The sequence below is a fragment of the Phacochoerus africanus genome, chromosome 5 (genome assembly GCF_016906955.1).
Source record: "Phacochoerus africanus isolate WHEZ1 chromosome 5, ROS_Pafr_v1, whole genome shotgun sequence".
Lineage (NCBI taxonomy): Eukaryota > Metazoa > Chordata > Mammalia > Artiodactyla > Suidae > Phacochoerus > Phacochoerus africanus.
In genome coordinates this window covers 114,867,974-114,881,869 of record NC_062548.1, presented here as the reverse complement: position 1 = coordinate 114,881,869, position 13,896 = coordinate 114,867,974, and positions in this window count along the sequence as shown.

Below are 13,896 nucleotides of genomic sequence, written 5' to 3'. Positions count from 1 at the left end.
CTAGGTTTAGTTCCGCAAATATTCTCCTCTAGCTCTTTACACATGCTTCTTCCCTCCATGTGACTCCAGAGGACTGGGAGAAGTGCCTCCTTTCTGTGCTCTTGGTATGTCCTGTCTTTTTTTTTTTTTTTTTGTCTTTTTGTCTTTTTGCCATTTCTTGGGCTGCTCCCGTGGCATATGGAGGTTCCCAGGATAGGGGTCGAATCGGAGCTGCAGCCACCAGCCTATGCCAGAGCCACAGCAATGCGGGATCTGAGCCACGTCTGAAACCTACACCACAGGTCACGGCAACGCCGGATCCTTAACCCACTGAGCAAGGCCAGGGATCGAACCTGAAATCTCATGGTTCCTAGTCGGATTTGTTAACCACTGAGCCACAACGGGAACTCTGGTATGTCCTGTCTTTAGACCTATCATGGCATATGTCATTCTCTATGGAAGTTACTGTTTGCTTACTATTTCCCTGGCTAGAAGATAAGATTGTTGAGAGGGCTGCATCTGGTTCATCATTATAATTCTGTCATAGTTATGTCATTTTAATCCTGTAGTATTATTTGATCTATCATTTTATGATATATATATATATATTTCATATCATAATAATCCTGCCAGTGCCTGGCACACGGTATGCCCTTAGTAAATATTTGTTGAATAAGTGAGTGTAGAATGTAGGAAATGAGAAAAATAGCAGTCCTGATACCTAATTCCCTATACTAAATAATTCAACAGGTAAATACAGTCCAATTATATTTAATAGTTATATGTTTTGTTCTGTATCTACACATGTTTAGTTTTTTTGAATGGTTGAAGTTCACAGATTTTTTTCTAACTGACTTTCAGTGAAATAGAAAGTATCTAAGTCTAAGAATATAACTACCTTTCTCTTGCTTTTTCATTTTTTTTCGAGTTGCTGCTGAACTTGAATCTGGATCCCGTAGAACTCCTCATGATTTACTGCGGTGTTACTAGAAATTGTAAATCTAAATATAGAAGTTTAAAGTTTTCTTAAATATGTGTACAGTTTTAAAGAAAAACTGCATGATATTTAGAACTGGAGTGTCTTTTTTTTTTTTTTTTTAGGGCCACACCCACAGCATGTGGAGGGTCCCAGGCTAAGGGTTGAATTGGAGCTACAGCTGCTGACCTTCGACACAGCCACAGCAACGCAGGATCCGAGCTGTATCTGAGATCTGCACCACAGCTCACAGCAATGCCAGATCCTTAACCCACTGAGTGAGGCCAGGAATCAAACCCTCCACCTCATGGTTCCTAGTTGGATTTGTTTCCACTGTGCCACCACGGAAACTCCGTGGAGGGTCTTAATTATCCATCACCTACCACCACGCACCAAACACCTTTTTTGGTTCTTATAAGATACTATGCAGGATGATTCAGAACCATTGTGAGCCATCATTTTAGAATGTTGAGAACTGATCAGCCCTCCTTGGGATTTCTTTTACTCCTGGAGAGGATCCTAGATCCTCCTTCCTTATCCTCAGGGTCCTTCCTATGGAGAACGGACTGACTCTCACCTTCATCCCAGCAGCCCTACTGCTGGTTGGGGTCCAGTGTTAGTCTGGGCCTCAGAAAACCTCTACACTGCACCCCTCCTTTCTACCCTTCGTCCCTGTCTCGGGTGTCACCAACTCACACTGCAGAATGCAGTAACCAGTCCTGTGATATTTAAATGGTGAAGCATTTAGCTTTCTGTTTATCTTCACTCTCTTTGTTTATGAATGCTCATAAATTCCTCAAAACTTAAAAATCTCTTAAAAACTGAAAACCTTGGGCATGTCCATCCATCTATTCATTCACCATTCATTCATTCATTCATTTATTTGGTGTAACTGACTCATAATCATGCTTATCTCACCTAAAGAGTATGCCCCTGAACACCTAAGACAAACACTGTTTTATTCTTTCTTCTATGTATTGCTTTTTATTTAGTTCTTGTGAAATTGTAGTCATACTTCTCTTTCTCACATTAAGCTCTTTGTATTGTAGATTATGGATGAGCGTAAACAATAGTAAAATCTTAGCAAGAGCATATACAAGTGTCACTGTTGTGAGCTTTCATACTCTAAGATATCCTGCCTAATTAAGTGACTCTTGTTTGTGCTCAGTAAATCCGCATTATTTGGTAAGGTTGTGTATTAGTTAGGACACGGTTTGGCTATAAATGAAGGTAGAGAATTTAGAGTTAATATGGCACTCAACCTGTCAGGTACCCCTGGGTGTGGACGCCATTCTAAACCTTACCTTGTAAGTCAGGATGGCAGCTTAAGCTCCAGCTCTAACTCCCCAAGTCCAGGCAATAACAAGGGAGAAGAGGGAAGAAGTTCAAGCCCTCTTTCCTTAAAAACACTTGCCTAAAACACACACACTGCTCACAGTTCATTGACCAGGACTTAATCATTTGGCCAGATCTAGCAGCAAGGGAAGCTGAGAAATGTAGTCTTTTTTTTTTTTTTTTCTTTTTCTTTTTTCTTTTTAGGGCCGAACCTGTGGCATATGGACGTTCCAGACTAGCGGGCGAATCGGAGCTTCATCTGGTGGTCTCCACCACAGCCACAACAACACGGGATCCGAGCCGCATCTGTGACCTACACCACAGCTCATGGCAATACCAGATCTTTAACCCACTGAGCAGGGCCAGGAATCAAACCCACATCCTCATGGATACTAGTCAGATTCTTAACCACTGAACCATGACAGGAACTCCGGAGAGATTTAGTCTTTATTTTGGTTGAATATCAACCTTGCCAAAAATCTGCAATTCTATTAATATTGAAGGAGGGGAAAATGAATTTGAAGGCAATTAGCATTTTTGCTCACAAGTGAATGCTAGCTAGCTTAGGCAATTCCCACTTGGAAAGAATGTGTTATAGTCCTTGAATTCTTCTGTGGGGCAGTGGGTTAAGGATCCAGCATTGTCACTGAAGGACTTAGGTAGCTGCTGTGGCTTGGGTTCCAGTCCCTAGCCTGGGAACTTCTGCATGTCATGGATGCAGCAAAAAACAAACAAAAAGTGTTATATTCCTACAGTTTGTCAACAGGATGGTTTGCAATCTGGTGTAAGTAATGGTAATGTTCCTAGATCTGCTCAAAGCCTACTTAGAGATAAAATAGAGGAAGCAATGTTCACTATTGAAAAAGACAATGGGAAACTATTAGGCCACTTGTATCATTTGAACAAAAAAAATTAAATATAAAATCTGTGTCTCCAGCAGTCTACGAGACACCATCTCCGGTTAACCTGCTGGTACCTCACACTTAGCATGGTCCAAACTGAACCAAGTCATCATTTCCATCTTTGTTCCATTCATCTAGTGTCCTGAAATGCTAGACTTCCTGTATTCCCTATATGAGTTTAAAAATCACATGGTTTTCTATTACTCCCAGGCTAGCAAGCTCCAGGTCATCTGTGATTCTCTTCTGTAACACTCTCTCCCAGTAGAGACAGACACTCACTCACAAACTCCCATCGATGGTTAGGTTCTGTGGATTTCCCCTCTATTTCCTTTAGCCACCACCACATTTGACTCCCTAAATCTGAAGCCCTCCCTACTCCCATGATACACTCTTTCATGCAGTTATTTGATAAATATGTGTTGGGTATCCACTGTGTGTCATGCGTTGTGCTGGGCTGAGGGTACAGAGATTGGAGAGGGGGATGGCAGTAATTCTAGCTCTCAGGGAATTGACAATCCAGTGGTATATTGAGATCAGTGTGGTGGAAGCTCTCTGTCCAGCATCCAGGCCCTTAATAGGTGTACTGTCTGTGAACAATTCAAAACCAATGCAAAACCAGCTAAAAGCCAGTCCAATCCCTATTCACCAGGTGTCACTTCTGCTGAACAACGTTGATGGTAAAATATTTCTCTCTCCCAATTTTTTTTCCTCTTTTGGCTGCCCTGCAGCACATGGAGGACCCAGGCCAGAGATCAGATCTGAGCCCCATTTACCACCTATGCCAAAGCTTTGGCAGCACTGGATCCTTTAACCCACTTTGCCAGGCCAGGGATTGAACCTGTGTCCTGGTGCTGCAGAGACATTACTGATCCCTTTGCGCTGCAGTGGGAACTGCTCCCCCCACACCACCACCATATTTTATTGGCTCAAGTTCTAAACAAGCCTTGTGCCTATCACTGAGTTTGTTTTTTTTTTTTTTGTTTTTTGTTTTTTTCTTTTTTTGACCGCATCCTGGGCACGCAGAAGTTCCTGGGTCAGGGATGGAACCTGCACTACAGCAGTGACAATGTCAAATCCTTAACCATCCGGTCACCAGGAAACTCCTCACTGAGTTTTAACCACATAGTATGTATGTGTGTATGTATGTATGTATGCTCCAATTTTGCACATTTTTATTACTTGATAAGAAAGTTAATTCTAAGAACTCCTAATTATATAGTTGGCCCTGATACATGTAGATATACAAGAGTTCTTTTTTTTTTAAGTTCCTAAAGTTTCAGAATCATTCAAAAATAAGTCACATTGCCAGCCCCTGTGGTAACCACATACTCCTGTGTTAAAACAGAATATTAAAAATAAACAGTGATAGCAAACAGTTGTGAAGATGAAGAAGCAGAAGTCAAGTTATTTCGATCTGTCATTCTAAGACTACTGGAATTTTTGTTTGTGATTAAAATGTTTTAGGTTAGAGGCATCTGAAAGACACTGAGCTCCTCTACCCCTAAGTATCTCAGGGAATATTTCCTAAGGACAAGGACATTCTTTTATGTAACCACCGTACAGATTATTGCATTAAGAACATTTAGCATTGCTATAATACTATTGTCTAATCTATAGACCACATTCAAATTTTGTCCCTGAGTCCAATAATATCCCCCATAGTACTTTTCCAGTTCAAGATTCAATCCAGGGAGTTCCCGTCGTGGCGCAGTGGTTAACGAATCCAACTAGGAACCATGAGGTTGCGGGTTCAGTCCCTGCCCTTGCTCAGTGGGTTAAGGATCTGGCATTGCCGTGAGCTGTAGTGTAGGTTGCAGACGCGGCTCGGATCCTGCGTTTCTGTGGCTCTGGCGTAGGCCAGTGGCTACAGCTCCGATTCGACCCCTAGCCTGGGAGCCTCCATATGCCACGGGAGCGGCCCAAAGAAATAGCAAAAAGATCAAAAAAAAAAAAAAAAAAAGATTCAATCCAGGATCACACATTCCTTTAATTGTCATGTCTCTTCAGCCTTCTTTAATCTGGGACAGACAACCCATCAGGTTTTATTTCTTGACCCCGACACTTTTAAAGAATGCAGGCTATATTCTCTTCATAGAATGCCCTTCACTTTGGGTTTGTCTGATGTTTCCTTCTAATTAGATTTGGAATATGAATTTTTGGCAAAAATACTACAGAAATGAGGTTTTATCCCATCCTATCAGGAATTACATGATGTTAGGTCATGCCAGTATTGATGATGATAGCTTTGATAATTGTTAAGTCTGAATGCTCCTAGTATCTCCATCAAAGTTACTACATTAAGCTTTGTAATTAATGATGGAAAAACATACTGATACCAGTTTTACTTTCATTGACGGTTTTCTAGCTCTATATAGTTTTTGTATTTATTAGTAGCATCCTACTATTAAAGCGTCTAGGAAAGGTTCATTGAGGTATAATTTGCATACCAAAAAGTCATCCATCAGGGGTGAACCATTCAATGACTTGTAGTACATTTGCAAAGTTGTGCAACCATTACCACAACCCAAACCTTTGGAACATTTCTATCATCCAAAAAAATTTCCTCTTGCCCATTTGCTATTAATTTCTGTTCCCACACTTAGCCCCAGGCAACCACTGATCTGTTTTCTGTCTCTATAAATATGCCTTTTTCTGGATATTTCATATAAACGGAATCATGCCATATATAGTTTTTTGCATCTGGCTTCTTTTATGTGTGTTTTGAGTCTCATCCATATTGTAGCATATAACATTAATTTTTACTGCTAAATGATAGTCTGTTGTTTGGGACTACAATATTTTGTTTATTCATTCACCGCTTGGTAGACATTTGGGTTGTTTACAGTTTGGGGCTCTGTGATTAATACTGTTATAAAACTTATGTGTGGACATATGTTTCCATTTCTGTGGGTAGGAATCTAGAAGTGCAACTACTGGGTTGCATAGGAAGTTCATGTTTAATTGTTTAAAGAAACTGCCAAATTCTTTTCCAAAGAAGCTGTACCTTTTTACACTTTCATGAGAAATGGATAAGGGTCCTGGTTTCTCCATATCCTCACCAGCCCTTATTATTGTCTCTCTTTTTTGTTATAGCCAACCTCGTGGAAATGAAGTGGTATCTCATTGTTTTGATTTGCATTTCCTTAATGGTTAATGACGTTGAGCGTCTTTTTATGCGCTTATTGGCTTTTGTGGATTTCTTAATTGTTATCATTGATTTATATATTTTATTTATATTTATATAAAATTTTGTACATATTTATGTTTTTTATGTGGATATCCAATTCACCCAGTACTGTTTATGAAAAAAACTATTCCTTGTTCATTGAATTGTCTTGTCTGTATCAGGTAGCTATAAATGTAAACATTTCTTCCTTTCTTTTTTTTTTTTTTTGCTTTTTAGGGCTACACCCATGGCATATGGAAGTTCCCAGGCTAGGGGTCAAATCAGAGCTGCAGCTGCCAGCCTGCACCACAGCCACAGCAATGCAGGAACCAAGCCAAGTCTGTGCCCTACACAATAGCTCATGGCAACGCCAGATCCCTGACCCACCGAGTGAGGTCAGGGATCAAACTGGCATCCTCATGGATACTAGTCAGATTTGTTTCCACCGCACCACAATGGGAACTCCCTAAAAATTTATTTCTATACTCTTGGTTTTGTTCCACTTCGCTATGTGTCCATACTTGCATTTTCACTCTGTCTTGATTATTTTCACTTTATAGTTAGTTTTGAAATCAGGTTGTGTGACTGCATCACTTTTTTTTTTCCTCTTAAAAAATTATTTTCAGAGTTACTGTTGTGGCTCAGTGGGATAAGAACCCGACATAGTGTCCATGACGATTTGGGTTTGATCCCTGGCTTTGCTCAGTAGGTTAAGGATGGCATTAAGGTCAAAAATGCAGCTCAAATCTGGGGTTGCTGTGGCTGTGGCATAGGCTAGCTGCAGCTCCAATTCGACCCCTAGCTTGGGAAATTTCATATGCCACAGGTGTGGCCATAAGAAAAAAAAAAGAAATTCTATGTTGCTTCATGTATATGGGTTACCAAACAATCTCAGAGTTCCTATCGTGGCTCATCAAGTTGCAAACCTGACTAGTATCCATGAGGATGCTAGTTCCATACCTGGCCTCGTTCAGTGGGTTCAGGATCTGGCATTACTATACTGTGGTATAGGTAGCAGATGTGGCTCAGATCCAGTGTTACTGTGGCTGTGATGTAGGCTGGCAGCTGCAGCTCTGATTCAACCCGTAGCCTGGGAACTTCCATATGCCACAGGTGCAGCTCTAAAAAGCAAAAAACAAAAACAAAAACAAAAACAAAGCAATCTATAACCTGGTCTTTGTCAATCTCCATAGCATCATCACTCACTATGGATTGCTTCAAACGTCACACCGCAGAGGCTGATCTATTCCTCATTTTCTGCATAACACCTTTGTTCTGGCTTCTGCTCTCTTAATCATATCTGTATTTTAGGATCTTCCAATTCTTTCCCAGGCCCACATTCCAACCCTTCATCCAACTTACTTACTAATAATTTAACTTAACTAATTCTTATCAGTCCCAAAGCGTGACAGATTCTATCTATCCCTACAAAAATATTAGCAAATCTACATACACACAATAGATTATTACTCAGCCATAAAAAAGAACAAAATGATGCCAACAAAACAAAACAGGAGTTCCCATCGCGGCTCAGCAGAAACAAATCTGACTAGCATCCATGAGGATGCAGGTTTGATCCCTGGGCTCACTCAGCAGGTTAAGGGTCCAGCATTGCTATGAGCTGTGGTGTAGGTCGCAGACAAGGCTCAGATCCCATGTTGCTGTGGCTGTGGTGTTGGCCGGCAGCTGTAGCTCTGATTCGGCCCCTAGTCTGGGAACCTCCATATGCTGAAGGTGTGGCCCTAAAAAGAAGAAACAAAACAAAAGAAAAAGGAGCAAAACAGAAAGACTCAAAGATTTTGAAATCAAATTTATGGTTACCAAAGGGAAAACATGGGGTGGGGGGAGGGATAAAGTAGGAGTTTGGGATTGACGCATACACACTACTGTATATAAAATAGATACATAACAAAGATATAGCACAGGGAACTCTACTGTAGATAGGGAAAAGAATCTGAAAAAGAATGGATATGTGTATAGGTATAAATGATTCACTTTGCTGTGCACATGAAACTAACACAATATTGTGAGTCAACAATACTCTAATAAAAATTTTAAAAAAGAAACATAAAAAACCCAAAATATTAGCCAATCAAGTCTAGCAACATATAAAAAAATTATATACCATGATCAAATGAGATTTATCCCAGTAATACTAGATTGGTTTATTTTTGTTATTAGTATTTTGTTGGTTGTTTTATGGCCCACACCCACAGCCTATGGATGTTCCCAGGCCAGGGATTGAATCCAAGCTACAGCTGCAACCTATGCCACAGCTGCAGCAATGCTGGATCCTTTAACCCACTGCACCAGGACAGGGATAAAACCCAAGCCTCTGCAGTGACCTGAGCTGCATCACAGTGGAAACTTCTGTTTGTTTTTTATGCTGTGCCCCATGGCATGTGGAAGTTACTGAGCCAGGGATCAAACCCATGCCATAGCAGTGACCTGAGTCACAGAGTGACAACCCCAGATCTTTAACCTGCTGAGCCACCAGGGAACTCTCAGATTTGTTTAGCATTCAAAAAATCAATAAATCTGATATGTCATATTAATAGAATAAAGGATTAAAAATGTGATCATCTCAAAAGATACAAAAAAAGTTTAACAAAACCCAATATCTATTTATGACTTAAAAAAAAAGAAAAAACTTTTAACAAACTAGACATAGAAAGGAATATCCTCAACTTTTTTTTTTTTAAATCTTTTTGCCTTTTCTAGGGCTGCTTCCCGCAGCATATGGAGGTTCCTAGGTTAGGGGGTCTAATTGGAGCTACAGCTGCTGGCCTACACCACAGTCACAGCAACGGGGGATCCGAGTCTTGCCTGCGACCGACACCACAGCTCACGGCAACGCCGGATCCTTAACCCACGGAGCAAGGCCAGGGATCGAACCCGAACCTCATGGTTCCTAGTCAGATTCGTTAACCATTGCGCCACGATGGGAACTCCAGGAATATCCTCAACTTGGTAAGGGAAATGTACCAAAAAACCCTCCATGACTCACTTGATACTAAGCATCAAAGACTGAATGCTTTTCTCCTAAGATCGAGAACAAATCGATACTGTTCAATCTCACCAATTCTACTCAATATTTTACTGGATGTTCTAACTAGTTCTATAAAGTTAATGATAACGATAATAATAATAGTGGCAATGAAGGGGAAGGAGTAAAAAGTATCTTTATTCACAGATGACATAGAGAAAAATCTCAAGGGAGTCACAAAAAATTCCAAAACCATGAATTCCCATTGTGGCTCAGTGGTTAACAAACTCCACTAGGATCCATGAGGATGTGGGTTCCATCCCTGGCCTCACTCAGTGGGTTAAGGATCTGGAGTTGCCATGAGCTGTGGTGTGGTGTGGCTCAGATCTGGCATTGCTGTGGCCATGGTGTAGGCTGGCAGCTGCAGCTCTGATTCAACCCCTGTCTGGAAACTTCCTATGTTGTGGGTGTGGCCCTAAAAAGACCAAAAAAAAAAAAAAATCCAAAACCAATAAATGAGTGTAGCAGAGTCATAAGATACAAAATCAATATGCAAAAAAGTCAATTGTATTTCTACAACTATCAATGGGCAATCTGAAAATTAAGACAACAATTCCATTTGCAATAGCACCAGAAAGAATACATTTGGGAATAAGTTTAGCAAAAGAAGTTCAAGAGGTACTCTGAAAAGTAAAAACAGTGTAGAGAGGAATTAAGAGAAACCTAATAAATAGAAAAATATTCCATGTGCATGAATTCGTAAACTCAATAATGTCAAGTTGGCTGTTCTCTTCAATTTGCTCTATAAATTCATGCAATCTCTATCAGGATATTATTGGGACTTTTGTAGAAATTGATAAGCTGATTCTAAAATTTATATGGAGGAGTTCCTGTTGTGGCTCAGTGGAAGCAAGTCTGACTAGCATCCATGAGGATGCAGGTTCCAATCCCTGGCCTCGCTCAGTGGGTTAAGGGTCCAGTGCTGCCGTGAGCTGTGGTGTAGGCTTGGATCTGGCATTGCTGTGGCTGTGGCATAGGCCAGTGGCTATATCTCTGATTCGATCCCTAGCCTGGGAACCTCATATGCTGTGGGTGGTGCGGCCCAAAAAGACAAAAAAAAAAATTATATGGAAATACTAAGGACCTAAAAGTGAAAAGCTTGGTTTTTTTTTTTTTTTTTTTTTTTTGCAGTCCTACCTGTGACATATGGAAGGTCTCGTGCTAGCTTGTGGCAGTGCCACAGCTTGTGGCAATGCTTGTGACCTTAACCCACTGAGCGAGGCCAGGGATTGAACGAACCCACATCCTCATGGGTATGTCCAGTTCTTAACCCACTGTGCCACAACAGGAACTCCTAGAATTTCTTCCATAAATATCAGCCAGCTTGTGAAGGGTTTTAAGCTGAGAGGTAGAATGGTCAGACTTAAGATTTGCAGAGATTGTAAAAATGTAGAAATGTAGCCTGGAGAAAAGGAGTCCGATGAAAAGCAGGGTGGCAGTTCAGGTGAGAGATGTAGGCTCAAACAGGAACAGAGATGGTAGAATTGGATGGAGATGGGGAAATTGAGTGGGAATTATTTAAGAGAGAAAATAGAATCTGCAAAAAAAAAAAAAGGGAATCTGCTGATTGAGCAGATGTGTGTATGTGTTTGGATGGGAGTAAGATGTGGGATTGGATAATAATAAGGGTTGATTTCTGGCTTTTTACAGTGACTAACTGAGTGGCTGGCAGTGTCACCAACTTAGGCAAAGCATATAAAAGAAGGAGCACAATTAGCTGCATGTGACATAACCCAAAATACAGTAGTTTAAACAAGAGGGAAGTTTTTTTTCCTCTTGTATAGAAGTCCAGAGGATTTGGTCCAGGGCATATATAATGCTTCAGGGTTCCTAGGTCTTTCTATCTTCCTGCCCTACCTCTCAGCATGTTATTTTCTCCTTAAAGTCCAACATGGATGGTTCCGTCTTGGCCATTACATTTGAGTTCCAGGGTTTAAGAAAAAAGCAATGGAGAATTGCATACCTTCTCACTTCAAGGGTATTTTTGTACTGGCCCATAGTCATATGGCTTACCATTGTTGCAAAGAAGGCTGGATAATGTAGACTTTATCCTGGAAAGTCACATGCACAGGTAAAGAAGTAGTGCCCCAAGGAACACGATATTAGAGAGTGGGACATGAAGATCTACGAGAGAAAAATAAGAAAAGTAGCCAGCGGAGTTCCCTGGTGGCCTAGTGGGTCAAGAACCTGCATTGTCACTGTTGTTTAGGTCACTGCTGTGATGAGGGTTTGATCCCTGGCCTGGGGAAACTTTTCTATGCTGCAGGTGCACCCCCCCACACACAAAAAAGGAGTAGCTAGAGAAGTAAGAGAAAGCAAGGAGGGTGTGACATCATGGCCATGGAAGATAAGCATACTAATGGCAGGTCTAGGAAGAAGTAGACTTAGAATGGACACCTATTTAGCAGTGTGGCACCTGCTGGTGACCCTGAGGAGAGTTTTGGTGTAGTGGCAGGTAAGGCTAAAAGTCCCATTGGAGGAGAGAAATTGAGACAATGAGGCTACTTTTTTTTAATGTTTTATTTTAAAGGAAAGAAAAGATTGAGACAGTAATTGGAGGGGTCAAGAGGTCAAGGGAATCCTATTTTTGATGGGAGAAATAACAGTATGTTTATATGTTGATGAGAAGTATTAAGCTGAGAAGTAAAAATTGACACTGGTAGGAAGAGGAAAGATTTTTTGGCATAATATCCTTGAATGGGCAAAAGAACCTGGGCTCTAGAACCTATGTGGAAGGGTGGCCTTTGCCAAGATCACAGACAGTTCATCCATAGGGCTAGGGAAGACGGAGCACAAGTGGGTAGACTCTGTGGTGCTGGAAGCGTGTGGACGTTCTCTTGTGATTGCATTTGTTTTCTCACGAAATAATAAGCAAAGTCATCCACTGAGAGTGAGGATGGAGGAGGAGGTCTAGAGAAATAGAAGATATGAATTATTGTCTAGGACAGTGGAAGATGAATGGATTAGAGAACAACCACTTGATAACTTGGCAGCACTGACTGTCCATGTGAAATTTGTGATCATAAATTTAAAGTAGGAGTTCCCATTATGGTACAGCGGAAACAAATCCGACTAGGAACCATGAGGTTACGGGTTCAATCCCTGGCCTCGCTCAGTGGGTTAGGGATCTGGTTTTGCTGTGAGCTGTGGTGTAGGTTGCAGACGTGGCTCGGATCCTGCATTGCTGTGGCTGTGGGGTAGGCTGGCAGCTGTAGCTCCGATTGGACCCCTAGCCTGGGAACCTTCATATGCCAACGGTGCGGCCCTAAAAAGACAAAAGACAAGAATATATATATATATATATATAATAATTTAAAGTAGATAAGAGCCATAACAAAGTGGCGGTGGCTTTCCTCTAGTCACATCAGCTGCTTGTGGGTAGAGAGTTAGATTTTACCAGGCTTGTGGTTTTACTAAGGAAGGACTGTGATGCAGGAAAAAGGCAAGGGAGTTGAGGGTTGTAATGACAGAGTTTAGGATAAGAGGGAAGTGTAGCCATCAGGGAGGAGGGAGGAGGACTGATGAAGAGACTGTAGGATCAATGGATTGATGGTCCAGTGGGGTAGGAGGATGGGCTGGATATTGGGAGCTAGAAGGAGTTGAGCTGCAAAGTGCCTGATGTATTATAAGTGCAAAATAAGATTTTATTTTTATTTGCATATTTATGACTAACAAATCTATTAACTCTAGCTCAGACCTTTTTTTAAAATTTTAAAATTTATTTATTTTTTGCTTTTTAGGGCCGTATCTGCACCATATGGAAGTTTCCAGGCTAGGAGTTGAATCGGTGCTACAGCTACCAGCCTATACCACAGCCACAGCAACACTAGATCCGAGCCACATCTGTGACCTACACCACAGCTCATGGCAACGCCAGATCCCCTACCCACCGAGTGAGGCCAGGGATCAAACCTGCGTCCTCAAGGATACTAGTCGGACATTTCTGCTGCTCCACAAAGGGAACTTCCCAGACCATCTTAATGCAGACTCATGTCTATTCTTTTATAACAGAAATCCTTGAAATAGTTGTCTGTACTTTTCTGCCCTTTCTCAGCTCCTTTTTCCTCCTCAACTCTCTACAATGAATTTTTTTCACCTACCTCTCCACTAAAAATGCTTTTGAAAAGTCACTAGTGACCTTGATATTGTCATGTTCATTGATTATTTCTCAGTCTTCATCTGATAGCATTTGACATGGCTTTGCTTATGTCTTGCTTCTGAAATCCTGATAAAAATTTTGTTTTCCAGGGTATCTCATTCTCCTGGGCTCATCCCACTTCATTGTTATCTTTTCTTAATATCCTTTGTTGGATCCTCCCTCTTCCTATTCCTGACAGATTGGCACAGTTTGAAGCTAAGTTTTTTTCTCTATTATTCTTACACCCAACATGAGCTGACCAGTCCCATAGTTTCAAACAGCTAATGCATCCAAAATTTATATCTAATTGTGACCTACTCATATATCCTACTTCCTACTGAACAGCTCTAGTAA